General features: G+C 48.7%; 1 pseudogene; it reads left to right on the top strand.

The window, feature by feature from the left end:
- The first annotated feature begins 813 nt into the window (after positions 1-813).
- On the top strand, positions 814-1677 carry LOC116894349 (annotated as a pseudogene).
- Positions 1678-20941: the final 19264 nt, after the last annotated feature.

Raw genomic sequence — 20941 nt, 5'->3', positions numbered from 1 at the left:
CAGTCTATGTGTATGGATGTATATCTGCAGGACATCTGTGCAGTGCCTGTGATGACCAGAAGACAGCATGGCTTTCCTGAAACTAGACTTACAAACGATTGTTCACAGCAAGTGGATGCTGGGTATTGGACCTGGGTCTTCAACAAGAGCGGTGCATGTTCTGTTCTTTCTTTCTTTCTTTCTTCCTTCCTTCCTTCCTTCCTTCCTTTTTTTCAAGATTTATTTATTTTATGTATGAATACACTGTTGCTGTCTTTCAGCCACACCAGAAGAGGGCATCAGATCCCATTACAGATGGTTGTGAGCCACCATGTGGTTGCTGGGAATTGAACTCAGGATCTCTGGAAGAGCAGTCACTGCTCTTACTCGCTGAATCATCTCTCCAGCTCCTTGGTGCATGTTCTTAACTACCAAGTTTTCTCTTCTGCCCCCAAACGTGTTTTAAAAAACTAAAACTGGGAACTGGAGAGAGAGCTCAGCTGTTCAAACGATTGTAGCTCTTGCAGAGGTCACAACCATCCTTAACTCCAGTCCAGGTTATCTGACGCCCTCTTCTGGCTGTTAAGGGCACTGCACTGGCCTGGTGCACATAAATACAGGGATGTGTACACACATATACATAACATTTTGTTTTTGGAGACAGGTCTCTGTAGGCAGCCATAGCTGCCCTAGAATTTCCTATATGGACCAAGCTGGCCTCGAACTCACAGAGATCCACCCACCTTTGCTTGGATTAAAGGTATGCTTTGTTGCCTGGGTCACATAAAGATTTTAAAAAATAAACCCGAAAAACAGAACAGAAAACAGGGGCAACAGAGAAAGCCCAGAGGTGAAGATCGCTATCTGCTCTTGTAGTAAACCTGGGCTCTGTTGGAGCATCCATTGCACACAACCATCTGCAACTCAGCTCTAGGGCAGTCAATGCACTCTGCTCTCTGCAGGCACCAGGCACTCACACCTACAGGCGTGATCTGTGCATACAGGTAAAAGGCAAAAATTAAAAAAGTCATTTTACGTCCTTTCGCTGCTGCGTCTGCAGCCATGAGTATGCTCAGGCTACAGAAGAGGCTTGCCTCTAGCGTCCTCCGCTGTGGTAAAAAGAAGGTCTGGTTGGACCCCAATGAAACCAACGGAATCGCCAATGCCAACTCCTGTCAGCAGATCAAGAAGCTGATCAAAGATGGCCTGATCATCCGGAAGTGACTCTCCATTCTCAGGCTCGATGCCGGAAGAACACCTTGGCCTGACGGAAGGGCAGGTATATGGGCGTAAGGAAGAGGAAGGGTACTGCCAACGCTCAGATGCCCAAGAAGGTGACCTGGATGCAAAGGATGCGGATCCTGCGCTGGCTTCTCAGGAGACACCGGGAATCTAAGAAGATTGACCGCCATATGTATCACAGCCTGTACCTGAAGGTCAAAGGGAATGTGTTCAAAAACAAGCGGATTCTCATGGAGCACATTCACAAACTGAAGGCAGACAAGGCCTGCAAGAAGCTACTGGCTGACCAGGCTGAGGCTCGCAGGTCTAAGACCAAGGAAGCACGAAAGCACTGGGAGGAGCGCCTCCAAGCCAAGGAGGAGGAGATCATCAAGACTCTGTCCAAGGAGGAAGAGACCAAGAAATGAAGCTTCCTTCATGTCTGTACATAGTGGCCAGGCTGTGGCCTCACACGGATCAGCCATTAAAATAAAACAAGCCTTTGTCCTTGAAAAAAAAAAAGTCGGGCTGGGGAGATGGCTCAGTGGTTAAGAGCACTGACTGCTCTTCCAGAGGTCCTGAGTTCAAATCCCAGCAACCACATGGTGGCTCACAACCATCTATAATGAGATCTGATGCCCTCTTCTGGTGTGCATGAAGACAGCTACAGTGTACTTACATATAATAAATAAAGAAATCTTAAAAAAAAAGTCATTTTACTTGTGCTAGCAAAACACAGATATGCCTCAAAAAACGCACTTAAAATAATACTTTTTGGGGTTGGGGATTTAGTTCAGTGGTAGAGCGCTTACCTAGGAAGCACAAGGCCCTGGGTTCAGTCCCCAGCTCTGAAAAAAAGAAAAGGAAAAAAAATAATAATTTTTTTTGCATCGTAAAACCAAAAGTAGAAGCAGCGTATGAGCAGCTGTACCACACGTGTTAGTGCACCTGAAGCACGCTGAGGCATCACGCCACAGACACACCTGCTCGCCCGTGCTCACTGCTTCTCTGGTCACAGAAACCAGGAAGTGGAAGCAGCCTGGATGTCTGGCAGCAGATGAATAGATAGAGAATGCGGTGCTGACACAATGGAGCTTTTATTTGGCTGAAAAGAGGAGAAGAATCATGTTCTCTGAGGGAAGATAGATGGGACTGCACATCATGTTAAAAGATCTCAGACAGCTTCCAAACGACAAGTGCTGCATGTTTTACCTCACAGGTAGACTCTAGATTAAGATATATTACAAACAATAATCTTACGCGATATGTTTCACTACATAGAACACAAAAAGTAGAAGGGGTTCGGGTGTGGCAGTTCAAGGCTGTCACTCCAGCACTTGAGAAGTGGATGCAGGAAGACTTTCAGGTCAAGGCCAACCTGGGCTTACTGGAAGTGCTGGGTCAGCCTGGGCTATGTGAGATAGTGTCCCTTAAAAGAAAGGCCAGGCAGTGGTGGTGCACGCTTTTAGTCCCAGTACTCAGGAGGCAGAGACAGACAGATCTCTGTGAGTTCAAGGCTAGCCTGGTCTACATAGTGAGTTCCAGGACAGCCAGGGTTAATAGTGAGACCCCATCTCAACAAAAAAGAAAAGAAAAGAAAAGAAAGAAAGAAGGAAAAGAAAAGAAAGGAAAAGAAAATTAAGAGCTGTAAAGATGACTCCGTCAGTCAAGTGCTTCTGTGCAAACACAAGGAACTGGGTTTTCAGTCCCCCGCCCATGTAACCAGCATCACCACACATCCCCATCACCCATGTAACCAGCCAGGTGTATCGGTGCAAGCCCATAATCCCTGGGCAGGCAAAGGCAGAAAGGTCCCCTGGGCTCCCCAGTCAGCCAGGCGAGCCAAATGGACATGAACCAGGTTCAGTGAGAGACCCTGTCTCAAGAATGAAGAGAGGATCCAGTGAACCAGTTCATTGAGGAAAAGCACCCACTGCCTAGTCTGAATTTCATCCAGGGACCCACATGGTGGGGGTCAGGGGGAGCGGGGAGTCAGTCTCTGTGCAGGGAAAGAGGGCAGAAAAACCAGGAGAGAGTCACAGGTTAGATACGACACAAACACGTTCCAAATATTTCTGAAAATATCACAATTAACCCACACTCCTTCAATTTTAATTTTGGAACTAAAACATACAGTTAGACACATGAACTGATAGAGCCCCGCCCCCCACCCCGAATCTGAAGCCGAAAGGAGAAAAGATGAGGAGTCAGGGGTGGATGGGCTGCCCCATGGTGCAGAAGAGTTTTGAGTGAGCACAAAAACAAACAAACAAACAAACAAAAAACAAAAACAAAAACAAAAAAAACCTGCTCTACGGCACAGAGCAAAGGGTGAGCCTGTAACTCTGCCTGTGAATGTTCTTCAAGGCAAAGGCTCGGATGCTGCCAGCATTATTTTTGGTCATTGTTGTTCTGTCGTTGGCTGTTGTTCTGGTCCATGTGACTGAGTCTGAACTGGAGGAAGCCCCAGGACCAGAGAGAGTTGGCAGCCTCCTGAGATTGTGGGACAAGTGTCAGGCCCTGCTCTGCAAAGAGGAATGTTTAGAGTGCCTACTGTGCTCCTGGGCGTTGCTGCATTTGGGGCTAGCTAGATTTCCTGCATAAAGCAAGATGTTAGAAACTCCCCCCAACCCCCACGGCTTTACCAAGGTCTGGGCTCTAACTATCTGTCTCTGACAAGAGGTGAAGGTGAGGGGTGAGTGGACGGATGAGCTCATGTCCTAAAAACGCTTTATTCACATGCACAGGGTGACTGTGGCCCTCGGGCTGCAGGTTGGAAAGCCCGGTCTCTCAGAAGATGGCAAGCATACAGATTTGTTAATCTGTCTACCTGGCAGACGTCAGAATGCAGCTCACCCCTGGCCACATCCTGTCCATCTCTCACTCTGGATGCATATCTAGGGGACCGTCTGGTCATACTGAGTGGGCAAGCAGGGTTTCCACTGGGGCCACCAAGTGCCGTCTGCCCTCCTCGCCGTCTCTGGCCCCACCTCCCTGTATTGGGTACTTGTCAACTTGAGTCGCCTGAGAAAAGGGACCTTCAGTTCTGTGGGGCGTGTTCTTGGTTAATGATTGCTGCCCAGCTCACTGTGGGTAGTGCCACCACTGGGCAGGTGGGCCTGGGTTTGTATAAGAAGTCAGGATGAGCAAGGCATGGGGAGCAAGCCAGTGGGCAGCACCCCTCCATGCCCTCCACATCAGCTCCTGCCTCCAGGTTCCTGCCCTGAGCTTCTGCCTGGATTTCCCTGCATGTTAGACACAGGACTGAAGCCGAATAAACCCCTTCTTCCCCCAAGCTGGTTTTGGTCAGTGTTTTGTCATAGCCACGATAGGAAGCAAACTTGAACACACACCCTGCTCCTCCCCGCTGGCCTCCAGCTTTCTCCTGAGGCACAGGCTTCTGTTCTACTCAGCACCTCTGTACCGTCTTCTCCACCTAGTGTGAGCCCCACTCCTTCCCTTCTTGGGGTGTGTGGGGGTCTTCCCTGAGTGCCCGCTCACCCCTGGAGGACCTAACGCCCCTCACTCACCCTGCTCTCGATTTGTGGTTTGATCGGTTTGGCTTACTTTTTATGTTTTTATTTTTATTATTGTTGGGTTTTTAAGAACAAGTTTCTCTGTGTAGTCCTGGCAGTCCTGAAATTTGCTCTATAGACTAAGCTGGTCCTGGATTCAGAGAACCACATGTCTCTGCCTCTCCAGCTCTGGGATCAAAGGTATGGGCCACCATTGCCTGGCCAATTGGTTTGGTTTAAGGAGACAGATCTCATGTATCGTAGGCTGACTTCAAACTTGAAATGTATGCTGATGTTGAAATTCTGATCCCCCTGCCTCCGTCTTCCGGGCCCTGGAATTACAGGCTGGTGGGTTCATGGGTGCTGAAGAATCTGAAGTCATGTCCTCGCAGTCACGTGGAGTGAGCCACCACCCGTCCCCCCAGCACCACTCCCTTCTTTAATGAAGACAGTGTGAACCTGGGATAGTGGTGTAAATCCGTAGTCCCAAAATTCAGGAGGCAGGAGGCTCAAAAGTTACAAGCCAGACTGGTCAACAGAGTAGAATCAAAAATCAGACAAACAAGGGAAAACAAAACCAAAATCCCCTCAGTCAATCAGGCAACCTAGCTGCCGGTGGGTGAGGCTCCCGAGTCCCTCATCCATGCTGCTTCTCCTTTAAGTTGGACCACTGGTAATACTTTGGTGTGGATTTGTTGAGTGTTTGCTGTCTGAGGCAGAGCAAACTGATTATAGCCATCCTGTGCCGGGAGATCCTGAATGCAGGCTGTCTTAAATATTTCATACCCTGGAGCTAGCTCACCGGGAGCTCACAGCTGCCCAAGCCGTGCATGAGGGCTCCTATGTCACAGGAGACAACGGTGTTGGTGGAGCACAAGGCTTGCATCAGCCTCCGAAGGTTGGGGTTGGCATAGCAACCAGGGAGTCCCAAGACCCTACTAGCTCTTCCCTCAGAGGCAAGAACCCAGAGCATTTGATGGTGGTGCCTGTGGGTAAAGTCCTGGCTCCCCTGAACCCTGCCTGGGGGGAGGTAGGGCAGATGAACAGCTCTGGTCACAGAATCTACATCTTCCCACAGTCCTGAATGCTATGGTTTCATTATCCTCAAAACCCAAGCTGAAACTTGTTTGTTTGTTTGTTTGTTTCTCAAGACAAGATTTCTCTGTGTAGCCCTGCTGTCCTGGAACTCACTCTGTAGATGAGGCTGGCCCGGAACTCAGAGATCTGCCTGCCTCTGCTTCCCAAGTACTGGAATTAAAGGTGTACGCCACCAACACCTGGCTAAACTTAGTGCTTTTAAATTTTTTTTTTTTAAATCTATGGATGGTCTTTCTGTTGCTTGGTGCCTACAGAGGCCTGAAGAGATCCCCAGGGACTGCAGTTACAGGTAGATATAAGCCACGTGGTGCTGGGAATCACACCGGGAAGCTCTGGAGGAGCAGCCAGTGCTCCTGACCACGAAACCAGCCCCTTATTTAATTTTTATTGCTTTTACTTATTTATGCATGTGCACATGTGTGTACAGCACAAGCAAGTGGAGCACATGCGTGTACAACGCATGTGTGTGGAGGTCAGAGGACAACTCTAGCCAGTCCGTTCTCTCCTTCCACCCTGTGGATCCTAGATATTTGTCAGGCTTGAAGGCAAGGGCCTTTACCTACTGAGCCATCTTGCCGGCCCCTAGCTCAAATCTAAATGACATTACCTGTTGAAGATATTGGGAGGTGTCAAGAAACATACTCACCGGGATGGATTATCACCAGCACCGTAGTCAGGTACCTGAGAGCAGGGCTCTCCCATGAGCAAATTACCCCGAAGGCACATCAGCTATCCCAGAAATGTGCACTATCACTCAAGGGAACTAATTGTAGAAAGACTAGGCTGTTTATCTCAGGATCATACTGATCAAAGGAGTGGTCCGATTATCCTCCGAGCAGACTATGTATGGATCACGTAGGCTAATAATCACAGGGGCGGAGACGTCATCCTCAAAGCGAACTAATTATCCTTCATAGAAACTACGTATCGTGAGAGTTTGGATAAGCATCTTGGAGTAAAGCACATATCCTGTGAGCAGGCCACTTCTCCAGATTGGACATCCTGGAGTCATCTTGAAAGAGCAGGCTAGCCCATGCAGGAGTTGCCATACAATAAACACGAGGTCTTTTCCAGCATGCCTGGGCTCCTGTGTGGAGCATTGTGAGCCGTAGTGTAATGGCATCACTGAAACTAAAGACCTTGATATTGGGCTTCCTGCCTTCCAGAACCACATGAAGAAGAAAACCTTTCTGTTTTATTCACCTGGTCTGTAATCATTTGTTATAGCAATAGACAAGGAACAGAGACTGTTCCTGTCACGATGGATGTCTCTTAATACCTTAGCCCCTATGTCCACCCATCTACGTTAGTACACAGTTGACCTTCACCATGTAGCTACACTTGGGCCCTGTGTGTTACTTCCACTCATCTATCCTGCAGGTTACCGCCACCTCTTCTTGCCTTTCATTCTAGATACCTGGAATACATTCTTTCCCCAGCATCCCTGTGGCTCACTCCTGGTTCATTCAAGCCTCACTTTAACATCACATGATGCTTAGTTCATAATCACAAGCTAGATCACCTGAAAAGAGAGCCTCAGTTGAGGAATTGTCCAGAGCAGGTTGGTCTGCAGGGGATTTTTATGCTTGCTAATTAATTCAGGAAGACTTGCCCACTGTGGGCAGCACTATTCCCTAGGCAGGGAACCCTGAACTGTGAGTGATGAAAGTTGGGTGTGTATAAACAAGTAGGCAGCATGGATGCATTCATTTCTCTCTGCTTTTGATCAATGTGACTATCTGCTTGAGCTCCTGACTCAGCTTCTCCAAAATAGTGGACTGTAACTTGGAATTGTTAAGCAAAATACCTCTGTTGCTTTTTGTCAGAATGTTTTTATTAGTTAAGAGCAGAAACAGACGCAAATGTTCTCTTGCTCATCCATGCCTATTCTTTCACAGTTCAGAGTAGCTTTCCTAGGGAATGGTGCTGCCCACAGTGGACTGGTTCTTCCCACCTCAGTTAACCTAATAAAGACAGTCCCGGGGTTGGGGATTTAGCTCAGTGGTAGAGCGCTTGCCTAGGAAGCGCAAGGCCCTGGGTTCGGTCCCCAGATCCGAAAAAAGAACCAAAAAAAAAAAAAAAAAAAAGACAGTCCCACACAGATATTCTCACAGGCCAATGCAGGGTAGACAGTCTCTCATTGAGACTCTCTTCCTAGGAGGATTCTAGGCTGTATCAAGTTGACAATTAAAGCTAACAATAAAGATATCCATGGTTGTCAGTTTAGTGGTCTCTGTGGCAGTTTTTTTTTTTTCTTTTTAAAAAAAGATTTATGTCATTGTTTTCAGAAACACCAGAAGAGGGCATTAGATCCCATTACAGATGGTGTGTGTGTGTGTGTGTGTGTGTGTGTGTGTGTGTGTGTGTGTGTGGTGCATGGGTGCACAATGACCACAGAAGCCAGAAGAGGGCATTGGGCCCCCTGGAGCTAGAGAGGCATTGGGCCCCCTGGAGCTAGAGTTACAGGCAGTTGTGAGATGCACAGTGTGTGGGTGCTGGGAACTGAATTCAGGCCCTCTGCAAGAGCAATATGTGCTCTTAACCACGGAGCCTTCTTTTTTTTTTTTTTTTTGTTTTTTTTTTTTTTTTGTTTTTTTTTCGGAGCTGGGGACCGAACCCAGGATCTTGCGTTTGCTAGGCAAGCGCTCTATCACTGAGCCAAATCCCCAACCCCACCATGGAGCCTTCTTACCAACCCTAGCTCTTGTTTTTTGTTTTGTTTTGTTTTTCTGTGACAGGACCTCTCTGAACATGGAGTTCAGTTTCCTGATTAGGCTTGTCCAGCTGGCCATGGAGCCCCCAAGATCTGGCTGTCTCTGCTCCCCAGCACCGCAACTGTAGGCACAAACTGTCCAGTTTCTGTCCGTGGGTACCAGGGATCGAGTCCTTATGCTTTTGCAGCAACTACTATAGAAACAAAGTCATTTCCTCAGCCTTCCTTGGGATTTTTGCTCATAGAAATAGGATATATATATATATATATATATATATATATATATATATATCACTGTGACTTTTCCCTAGGAAATAGTATATTTAACACAAGGAATTCTAACTTGTTCTTCCTGTTTAGCAACATGCCTTGAGGAACTTTTTTTTCCTTTTCTTTTCTTTTTTTTTTTTTTTTTTTTTTTTTTTTTTTTTTCTGTGGCTCTCGCTGTCTGGGAACTCTGTAGACTAGGCTGGACTCAAACTCACAGAAATCTGCTTGCCTCTGCCTCCTGAGTGCTGGGATTGAAGGCGTGCACCACCACCCCGGTCCTTGAGGAACGTTTTAAACTCTTCATCTCTTTCCCCGCTGCATAGTACTCCATGACCCCTGTCCCCCTCTCCATCTGTACCTCTTCCCTGGGAGGAGCTGGGAGTGACTTTTGCACATTCCACTTCCTTTACAGATGGCAATATGGTGAACACCCCACTTCTTTTGTCTTTATACAAGAAATGGGACTAACTCTCGACCAAAGAGCATAGGCAGTTACGATCTTAATAGATGTTGTTCAGCTACGGCCCACAGCATTGTCTCCTTCTGAGGAAGCAAAGAAGGAACTGGGACAGTCATTGGACCTGTGAGTCTGGAGAGGTTCCGCCCCTCAAGAGGCTCCCCTGTCCTTCATGTCTCTGGGACACACTGTGGACTGTTGGCCCTTGGGTCTGGCTGTCCCCTCCTCCACCCTTCTCCAGGGACGGAAGGTTGCTAAGGTTTCAAAATCCACCGTAAACAATGAGAGGCAAGGAGAGCCTGAACTCTGTACGTGTCCCAGGACACAGCAGTGGCACTTCCAAACAACCAGAGGAGGACGCTGGGACGTGGCCGCACTGTTCAAGCTGCCTTGTGGATGAGGAACCAGCTAAGGTTCAGCTCCCAAGAAAATAGACGTCACATGTGAGGTGCACACCAGCCACCCCAGCCCTCGGGAGAGTCGAGACTCTAAAGCTAGCTTCTGCCCACAGAATAAGTTGAGGTCAGCTTGGACAGCTGAAGACCTTGTCTGGGAAACATAAATAAATAAGCTTTGCTCACCAGTTTCTAGGGGCTAACAATCACAGGGGAACATGTGTCAAAGGACGACATCCCAGCTACTTTGGGAGGCTGAAGCAAGAGCGTCGTAAATTTAACCCTAGATTAGGCTACAGAGAGAATTAAAGTCCAGGGCAACTTACTGAGGCTCTGTCTCAAAATAGAAAGTATAAAGAATGCTTGGGGCTTGGTATAGCAGAAGACCACCTGACTGGGATACCCCAGTGAGGGGCGAGAGTGTGGCTCAGTGGTAGAGCCCCTGCCTAGAATCCCCCAGTGATGGGCTGGGGGCGTGGCTCAGTGGTAGAGCACCTGCCTAGAATCCCCCAGTGAGGGGCTGGGGGCGTGGCTCAGTGATAGAGCCCCTGCCTAGAATCCCCCAGTGAGGGGTGAGGGTGTGACTCAGTGGCAGAGCCCCTGCCTAGAATCCCCCAGTGAGGGGCTGGGGGGCGTGGCTCAATAGTAAAGTGCTTGCTTTTATGTCAGAGCTTTGGGTTTCATCCTCAGCGCTGTACAATGAATGAGTGAATAACTGAATGAGTTGACATTCCACATAGTCCCCTAGAGACGTCTTGAAAACGTACTGTCGCAGGCAACAATGTAAGACTGAGCAGGCCTATAGCTCGAGTTTAAGGACATAGTTACATTAGGAGAACCTAGGTGCTGGAATTACACAATGAGATGCTGTGACCCACAAGCAAGGTGTGACCCAGGGTACCGTGAAGGCCTAAGGTGACAGGGTTGGGGAGTAGACACGGGTAGAGAGGGAGTTTTAACAGGGAACGTAAGCGACAGGGGAAGAGAATGAGTTGGAAGTGACAGGGAGCTGTACCCAAGGAAGCTCCCTGTGCCCTCTCTCTCCCCAACACAGGTCCCTGTGCATCCCAGGCTCCAGGCCTCCCGGAGCAGCTCTCTGCTCCCACTCTGCCACAGAAACAATAGGCTGGCTGTCATCCTTGCTGCCACAGAAGGGACTTGTTGAAGACAGGAATCTACCTGTGCCCCGTCGGCAGAAGTGATTTCAAAAATATCTGTCACACAGAGCTGTCAAAAAGCTAATCCATCCATTTGGTACTACACTGAAAATGGTGTCCGAGGGCGTCTGATGCTGATGATGGCTTATTATCCTCTCCTCTAACTCACCGAGCCATCTCCCAGACCCTCTTTTGTTTTTGTTTCTGGGACAGGGTCTCACGTAGCTCCAGTTGTCCTTGAACTTGCCTTTCTCAGGTCTCATTGCCTCAGGCTGTCAGCTGAGGATGGCCTTGAATTTCTGATCCTCCTGTCCCTACTTCCCACTCCCTACTTGGGAGGACAGGTGTCCCTCATCACCCCTGGTTTATGTGGGCATGGAGATGAAACCCAGGGCCGTGTGCCTGCTAGGCAAGTGTCCCATCCACCAAGCCACATCCCCAACTCCATTTGTGTGGAGATCAGCCCCAGAGGTTTGGAAAGACCTGGCTGCAGCCCCTCTCCTTCAGGAAGCCTTCTCAGACTGCTCAGCTTTGAATCTTGTTTATGTCCATAACCATCTCAAGTCTACTCGGCCTTGGGCTCCCTGTGACTTGGCACAGCAGCTGGCGTCCCTGGGGCCTCTGGAAGATCCAGGGTTCTGGATGGAATGCAGGTGGAGCGTGTGGATAAGGCGGGTGTATAATTAACGAATATACAGCAGACTACGTGATAGCAGCTGCAGACACAGGGAAAGCTGAGTTGTCCTTGGTTCCAGCTGTCTGTGGTTCCTTCCTAGTGTTGAGACCTGGCTGGGGGAGGGGCTTGGATTGACATTCCCCAGTCTAACCAGCCACATTGTTAAGTCACCCAGAGCCCCACAAGGCTGGTAGCTACCATGTTGGGAGAATGGACATCCTATACTTCTATCTGCTTCCATCCATTCTACAAGTCTTGGGGACAGGGTTGGGGACAGGCCTGTCCCTTGCAGTGACCACTTTCCCCTGAGGTGAAATTTTACAGGAAAACACTGCATTCCTACTAATGGAGTAGGGGAAAGACCTGGGAGAGAATGAGATTAACTGGCCAGGGTGGAGATGGCTGCCTGCCCAGTAATGAGTGTTTACTAAGCAGGGCACCTGCCTGTCACATCCCACAGCCCCCTCTTCTTCAGACCGCAGAGGCATTAACCGTTTGAGCCCTGGGCTTGGGCCTGGGCCCCAACCATCCCTAGGACAACCTCTCTGAAGTGCGTGCTCCTGTTGAGATAGGAACCTGGCCGTTCTTCTCAAGGCCAGTGTCATCTTGGCAGTCAGTGGGGTGGATGCAAGCGCTCTGAGCTTTCTGCCTGCCCCGTAACTAAGTATATCAGCTACTGGCGTCTCCTCCCCATGCCTCACAAGTTCAAGGCTCTCCCATCGGGTTTCAGCCTCCAGATCATCCCTCCTGCCCTGCCTCTATTCCCCAGTCTGTCTATACCAGGATTGATCCTGCCTCCTGGACCCAGCCTCGTATGGCTCCCTACCCAGCACTACCCTAGCTCTCCCTCTTGGTACTGGGAACATGCTCAACTCTACAGAAGCAGTTACCTTTGCCGGACTCTTTCTCCTCCCCCCAACCTTCAGCACCCACTTGTACCCCTCCTCCTTCTGAATGTCTGCACCAAGGCCCAGGTCAGCCTCTCTGCTGTAAGTTCCCGACACCTGCCAGTCTTCCTTATGGAAGCAGGACCTCCCAGAAGGCCTCACTGGGTAGCCCTAGCTGGCCTGGAACTGTCTATGTAGACCAGGCTGACCCTAAATTCACAGGGACCCACCTGCCTTTGCCTCCTAGATGTTGGGGTTAAAGGTGTGTACCACCACTTCTGATGGGAAATTCTTAGTTCTTGGAGCCATCACATCCTGGACAAGGCCTGACGCAAAGTAGGTACTTAGATGCATGTAGCAGGAAAGTTAATGGCAGCACAGAAAGAGTCAGCTAAGTGTCACATCTGAGATTTGAATTTAAGACCTTCTAACGGCTAGGCTAACATTAAAATATATATATATATATATCCTACTGCCCAGGCCTCTCATACCAGCACTTAGGTGTCTGAGACAGGAGGATTGCCGTAAGTTTGAGGCCACCCTGGGCAATATAAGGAGACCCTGTCTCAAAATCCAAATATAAAAAGAAAATTAAATGTACATTTGTATGTGTACGCGTGCTCAGGTAGGGAAGTGCATGTGCACGTGTGTGCCTGTTCATGGCGGGGGAGGGGAGAAAGAGGTCAACCCTAGGTGTCTCCCTCAGAAGTTCTCCGTTTTGGTTCTAGAGGCAAGGACACTAATTCAACTAGGCTGGCTAGCCAGTGAGTCCTAGCTATCCTCCTGTCTCCATTCGTCAACGTTGGAGTTCCAGGCACACGCTACTTATGTCCTGCCTTTTTGTGAGTTCTAGGGATTTGAACCAGGTCTTTAATGTGGCAGGCACTTGACCAACTGAGCCATCTTCCCAGGCTAAGAAGCCCCTGTGCATTTCTGTCACGGTTGTGTTTGTCACCTGGTGTCCCAGGTAGCTCTCTGGAAGCTGGAAATGCCACAGTGGGTAGACAGTGTCAGCCTGTGTCAGGAAAAACAGTAGGTAGGTGACTGAGTGCTAATAGGCACACTATTAGGTGGTGGTGTCTTTTAAAATGTTGAGTGAGATGGTGAGATGGCCCAGTGGGTAAAGCTGCTTGCCGCTGAGCCTAGACCTGAGTTTCCACCCAGCAGAAGAGGACAATCTTGCAGGCTGCCTCTGCCCCATATTTTTTTTTTCTTAACAATAAATCAATGAACATATTTTACATTTTATTTATTTTAAACTTTTTTCACATTTATTCATTTCTATTCACGTTGAAGGGGGTGTGGGGAGGCACACATACCAGAAAACACGTGGAAGTCAGAGGACACCTCAAGAAGCTGTCCTCTCCTTCCACCATGTGGGATCCGAGGACAGAGCTCAGGTTTCTAGGCTTGGAAGGAGCCTTTACCCACTGAGCCATCCTGTCAGCCACAAAATCAATAAACACAATTTTAAAAAATTTAAACATTCACATTTTTCTATTTGTTTATTTATTTACTTACTTATTGGTTTGTTTCTTTGTTTGTTTGTTTGTTTTTTGAGACAGGGCTTCACTGTGTAACAGCCTGTCCTGGAATTCACATTGTAGACCATACTGATCTCTAACTCACAGAGGTCGATCCCCCGGCCTCTACTTCCCAAGTGCTGAGATTAGAGATATGTGCCAACACCAACCGGTCAAATTTTGTGTGTGGGTGTTTCATAAAAATGTATGCTGCTCACGCCAGCACCCGGCACTTGGTGGCTGAGGGATAAGGATTGCTGTAAGACGTACAGGACACAGACTGAGGTGACGAGGTATGAGAGCCAGAAACTGAAGCACCGCCGAGATGGGCGTTTGAGGGCGGGGTGTAGCTCACTTGGCAGCTTGCTTGCCTGGCTTGCAGGAGGCTCTGGGCTTCGTCTGCAGCACCAATGAGCAGAGCCTGGTGGTGCCTACCTCTTACCACAAAACACAGCAAAAGGATCAGGAGCTTAAGGTCATCCTAGGCTATACAGAGATTCCGAGGCCAGCCTGGAAGTTTAAGGGGCTAGAGAGGGCGCTCAAGGATTTAAAAACACGGACTGCTCTTGCCGAGGACCTGGGTTCAACCCCCCAGCACCCATGTGGTGGCTCACGCATCTGTAACTGCGGTCCCAGGAGATCTTCTGGTCTCAGTGAGTACCACATGCCCATGGCAGACGTGCACATGGGTGCAGGCAAAACACCCATACACCTAAAATAAAAATAAACAAATTTTTGAAAAAGCAATGGAATTTTGAAACCTCTAGGCCCTGCCACCTTTCCCCATAATCTGGTGCCTTCACACCCACTAAACTATCACCTCCCGCATTTGCGATTTCCCGACCCAGGGCTGTCATTATTCCATGAACATTGGTCATTAACTCCTCGTTACCAAGTGCTGTCCTACCGACCACATATTCCCACAGCCCAAAGTGCTCGTTAAATGTGTGTGGAGAAAACCCCAAAACAATGGGTTATCTGCATCAATGAGCCCGTGTATGGAGATCTGTAGTGCAGAGGAACGGTTGGGTCTATTAGAACGTGACTGAGCTGACGTCACAGGAATGGGACCCGCTGGGGCCAACAGCCTCCTGAGGCCAACGGCAAGGGTGCAGCACCATTTGAGGAGTTAATATGTAAAAATGTTTTGCACTTATCTATTGGGAAGGGGCTCACATGTCACCCAAGAGCAGGTCAGAGGACACCTAGAGGGAGTTTGGGGGAATCAAACCTGAGTCACGTCGATGGCTTCACCCTCAGAGTCACTGCTCAGCAACATCATTCTGTGGTTAGCAGGAATGCTAGGAAGGGTCTTGTTCAATCAGAAGTCGGTGGACACCGCTGCTCACAGCCTACCCTGTACTGAAAGTTGAAGTTATCCTCCTGCCTCAGCCTAGCAAGTACTGCTTTCCTGAAGCAGACACCAGTGAAAGGATGTTTCGATATTGCAGACATGTGAAAGGATCTGTGATGAAGGAGTATAAATGTGACCCCGCGGACAGTGGGAGATGAGCACTGGGCTTTGGTTTGGTTTGCTCTGCCTCACTCTTCTTCACAAAAGGCACACAGGCATTGGTTCACCTTACATAGTGTTGTTGAGCTCAACTTACAGTAACACCGCCATTGAGAGAAACTGGCCCAAGAGAGGTTCTTGTGGCTGCTTTCCCGGGCCTTGCCTTAGGCTGGTGAGCCTGGTGGTTTCGTCAGGATTGAGCTACAGCTGCCTGGTGTCTGCCTGCTGAAAGGATTGGGCTGTAGCTGCTGGTTCGTGCCTGGTGTCTGCCTGCCTAGAGGACTGGTCTGCAGCTGCTGAATCGTACTTGGTGTTTTGCTATGGGACTGAACGGTTGCCAAAGAAGATCAAGCCCTGGGTAGAGGAGTAAGAACCTGAGCCCTCGAACCCTTCTGGTGGCAGGGTACCACCGTGGTGTGTGTGTGTGTGTGTGTGTGTGTGTGTGTGTGTGTGTTGCACATACATACTCAGGGGTGTGCCCAGACACTCAGGGTCTTTCTCTACAGCTTTCCTCCTTACTCCCTTGACACAAAAGCTCTTGCTAAACCAGAGGTTCACTGTTATGGCCAGGCTGTCTGTCCAGTGAGCTGTCAGAACCCACTTGTCTCTATTCCCAGTGCTGTGATTATCTGTAATCACATGCGCAGCCATGCCTGGCTCTGGGGTGGAGTGGGGTGGGGTAGAGGCTGAGATTTGAACTCATGTCTTCATGCATGCACAGGTGCTCTTACCCACTAAGCCATCTCCCTAGCCAGTACAGACCTCTGTCTTCTTCCACTGTGCTTCATCATCTCCACCTCCTCTGTGCACCCTCCCTGCTCCCTGTCTCTGCCCCTGGCTGCTATCCAGGGTTCTTCTGATGCCCCCTTGCCTCTGCTGTCACTGTCAGTGCCACTGTGCCACTGTTGCTGCTGTGTCCTCTCCAACTCAGCCTGCCCAATTAAAAGTTGACCAGAAAAGACCATTCAGGAAAGATCTTTCTTGGGTCTAATGTTTTTCAGGGGCACCACAAAGAGGCATAGGTGTTCTCAGAAAGACCTGGCATGGCGGGCACACATCTGGAATCCCAGCTGTCTCCAGTTAGAGGCAAGAGAACTACTCATGAGTTTCAGACCAGTCAGGTCTACATATCCAGACCCTGCCTTACAGGGCGTGGTGCTGCTGGGGAACTGGGAAGGCAGCTCAGCAGTGCATTGGCACTGGATTCCATCTTTAAAAAGCTGACTGTGGGAATGGTTAAAAACACTGGCTGCTGGGGCTGGCGAGATGGCTCAGTGGTTAAGAGCACTGACTGTTCTTCCAGAGGTCCTGAGTTCAATTCCCAGCAACCACATGGTGGGTCACAACCATCTGTAATGAGATCTGGTGCCCTCTTCTGGCCTGTAGCCATACATGCAGGCAGAACGCTGTATACATAAATAAATAAAATGTTAAATAAATAAATTAATAATAATAATAAAACAACACTGGCTGCTCTTGCAAAGGACCCAGGTTGCGCTCCCACCACCCACATGACAGCTTTTAACCATCTGTAACTCCAGGCAGGGTCTAATGAACAGCGATTGGAAATCAACTCTCCTGGTCTCCAACATCTCGGCTTATATAAAGGAAACCCTCACTCAGCTTAGTAAGGCTTTGCCAGAGTTTAACAATGCTGAGCCCTTCTTAAACCCTGTCCAGGCCTCTAGGGAGAATTGGGTCACAGGTCTACAGTGAGTATGTGTTATAACCATTATGCTACAGGGCTGCAAAGCCACAGTCCAAGGGCCAGATCTGGTGGATCACATATTTGTGTCGATAAAGGTTTATTGACACCCAGCCACACGCATTCAGCCAATGCTGTTTATAGCTGCAATAGGATCTGGTGTAATGGCTCTGTAAGGCACTGGCCCAAGCATGAGGACCCAAGTTCGATCCCCATCACCCACATGCAAAGCCTAGGCTGGTAATCCCAGCACTGAGGAGGCAGAGACAGGGGGATCTGTGGGCACACTGGCCAGACAGCCTCGTCTACTCAGCCAGTTCCAGGTGGGTGAAAGTCTTTGTCTTAATACAAGGAAGGTGGCAGCAAGATGGCTGTATGGGTGAAGATGTTTGTCGTGCAAACTTGGAGGCCCTGAGTTCGATCCCTGGAATCTACGTAAAATTGGAAGGAAAAACAGACTCCACAAAGGTGTTCTCTGATGTCGCCTCTGCACCCCCAACACACACCTTGCCCTGCCTAGACACACACACACACATATCATGGACAGACACAAAATTATTATTTTTTAAATTAAAAAGCAGACAGCGCCTGAAGAACAATACCTATATATGCAGAAATAGTTTGGCAGCCTTTTTTCTAGAATGTTCTTAGCAGCTCTGCGATAGCGATCCCCTATAAAATCCTCACCCCCTGTGAATGAGTAAAGGACTGAGATATTTACACGGCACCACCTAGCAGGTGTGGGTGAGGAGGAAGGGCTTCTCTCTTGCTCTGCTAAGTAACTGGAGATAATATTCTAAGAGGAGAGAGTTCAGCTGCCTGGACTCAGCAGGTGAGATCACAGCCGCAGCCCACTGTGCTCGGAACCGACAGGAGGATGCCTATCTCTCCTACCAGATGACTCTGAGGTTAAGACTTGCTTGTTACTGCAGCACAACTCACTTTATTCTGACTGCTGCAGCCATGCCACATTCCACCAGTCATTCCTCCCTTCTCCTGCCTTCTGTCTTCATCTTCTCCCTCCTTCCCTCCCCCCGCACCCCTTGCACTAAGCTACATTCCCATCTTACAGCGCACATAGGACTACCCAGCACCACCTCAAGTTTCTGGGGTTTGGTTGCGAAACCACCTAGAGTTTTGCTTCTGAAGTGATCCATGGACCAGACGCATCCTCCTGGATGTAGGTTAGAAATTTAGAACTCCAGCCTGACCATGGTGGTACAGGCCTGTCATCCCAGTACCTGTGAGGCTGAGGTAGGAAGAGGATCGCTAGTTTGAGACTAGCCTGGGAAACTTAGCAAGACCTTGTCTGAAGTTAAAGGAGGTAGAATACTTAAGGGCTGGGTGCAAGGCCCAGAGTCATGTGATATTGTCACACTTTTGAGCCTTTTTTTTTTTTTTGAGACAAGGTTTCTCTGTGTAGCCCTGGCTACTCTGAAACTAGCTCTGTAGAACAGGCTGGCTTTGAACCTAGAGATCTGCCTGCCTCTGCCTCCCAGGTGCTAGGACTAAAGGCAGCACCACCATTGCCCAGCTACTTTTTGAGCCTTGAAGGTCTGTAGAATTCCCATTGCTCTGTATCCTTGCCAACACTTGGAATTGGCAATGACAGTTTTAAGTCATTCTGTTCAATGTATGGTAAACAATGGTTGTGGACAGTTGAGGTCATCCCTGACTATTGGGTTTTACTATTATACTCTGATCATTGCTATTTCGATTTGCTGTTTGCCTCCATATCTCCAATCCTGGGATCAACCATGTGTGCCACCATCCAAAGGCTGTTATTATTTTGAGACAGGGTCTCATGTGGTCCAGGCTGGCCTCAAGCTCACAGTGTGGCCAAGGACGGCCTCCAGATTCTCCTGCCTCTACCATACCTAGTTTCTTCTATGTTGAGGACTAAAGCCCGGGCTTCATGGCATGACTAGGCAGTCAGTCAGTCACTGTATCGAGCCACTGTGAAACCAAAAGAGGAGCCACATCGCTATACATTGTTATATAGTGTTATACATTGTTACACATCGTTATACATTGTTACACAGTGTTATACATTGTTACACATCGTTATACATTGTTACACATCGTTATACATTGTTACACATCGTTATACATTGTTATATAGTGTTATACATTGTTACACATCGTTATACATTGTTACACAGTGTTATACATTGTTACACATCGTTATACATTGTTACACATCGTTATACATTGTTACACAGTGTTATACATTGTTACACATCGTTATACATTGTTACACAGTGTTATACATTTTTACAACCCCACACCTTCCAAGAACAGTTTGTTTCCTAAACCTAAGGTATCCTGCAAACCATGGTTTTCAACCTTCACTGAACTTGTGATCCCAAGATGGATGACCACCCCTTGCCAAACTCCAGAACCCGTAATATAAGATCTCCCTTTTGTCTTACAGAAATGTGTCTTTCCAGATACCTTCATGGCGCCCCTTCCTCATGATACATTCTTACATTTACCTGGTCCACAGGCAGCCTTCAGCCCTGAGTCCCCCCTACTCTTCTATGCAGGTGCTAACAGCCAATCATCTGGACAGTTTTTTTCTATGAACCCTAACCCTACTCCATAAAAGGGACCCCGAAAGCTATCAAGGGGCTGACCTCTGAAATCCCCACTTAGGATGAGGTAGCTGTCTGGCCAGTCCCTTGTGTACCTCTGAATAAAGCTTGCTTAATCACACAGTCATGGAAATGTTTTCCCCCCTCAGGTCTTAACACCACTTGCCAGCCTTGTTTGATTCAAGTTTTTTTGAGATGGGAACTAGTTCTATAGCCCAAGTGGGCCTTGAACTTGAAGCAATCCTCCTGCCTCAAGCTTGGCTCACCCAGCCAGTTCTTTACCTGTTAGCAAATGCAGTGCCATCTCCTGAAAGCACACACTTGGGATATGTGAGTGTCGCTTCTCAAGGTCAAAGCATGAAACTCGAAAGCAAAACTAGAAGTTCTCCCGGGACTGTACAGTGCCTTATCTGCCTGTTATCTTGGGGGAGGGGGTCAAAGGCCACCTACCAGTCCAGGAGACCAGGTGGGAAAGGAATGGGGAGAGGCATCCAGGTAAACCTGAGTACTTGGGATTTCACAGGAATGTTCCAGCATTTAGGGGAGGAGCCTGGGGACAAGTATAACAGCTTGCAAGGACACAAAATGCAGCTGGCAACCCTACCCCCCCCCAAACACAGCAGCCCTGAGGCTGTTAACCTGCAGAGTGTATATGGGGGACTCAAGACCACAGACATGCTACTTAGCTCAGGCCCAGGCCCCCAGGTGCTGGGTTCAAGACAGGTGCTGCCCTGATTGACTGATTCCAAGTATGTTGACTGCTTTCTCTGTGCCTCAGTGTGCTCATCTGTGAGTTGGGCACAATTTCATGATTCACCTTGGAAGGCAGAGAGAGAGGATCAGAAAACTGGAGAGGGACTGCACAGAGAGACAGGCACAGGCAGAGACCTGCACACAGACAGGAAGGGAGGGATGGAGGGAAAGGGAAAAAAGACAGAGGGAGAGAGGAAGAGAGAACCCAGAGACAGAGAATGCAAGAGACAGACAAAGATCCAGAGAATTTGGACCAAGAGCCCCAGTTGGATGATCCCATTTATGGGACAGCACCACACAGCTCAGCCTGCCTTCCATTCACAAGCTTGCGGCAGTGCACAGATAACGTTAGGTTTCGAACCCTGGACAAATGCTGAGGGACATGTTTAACACAATCAAAATAGATTTGGACCAAGGTCCTCCCAGAATCCCCCAGTCCCTACCCATTAGAGCAGTGGTTCTTAACCTTCCAAACGTTGTGACCC

The sequence above is a fragment of the Rattus rattus genome, chromosome 2 (assembly GCF_011064425.1).
Source record: "Rattus rattus isolate New Zealand chromosome 2, Rrattus_CSIRO_v1, whole genome shotgun sequence".
NCBI classification, from domain to species: Eukaryota; Metazoa; Chordata; class Mammalia; order Rodentia; family Muridae; genus Rattus; species Rattus rattus.
This window is presented reverse-complemented; position numbering and strand designations above follow the sequence as displayed.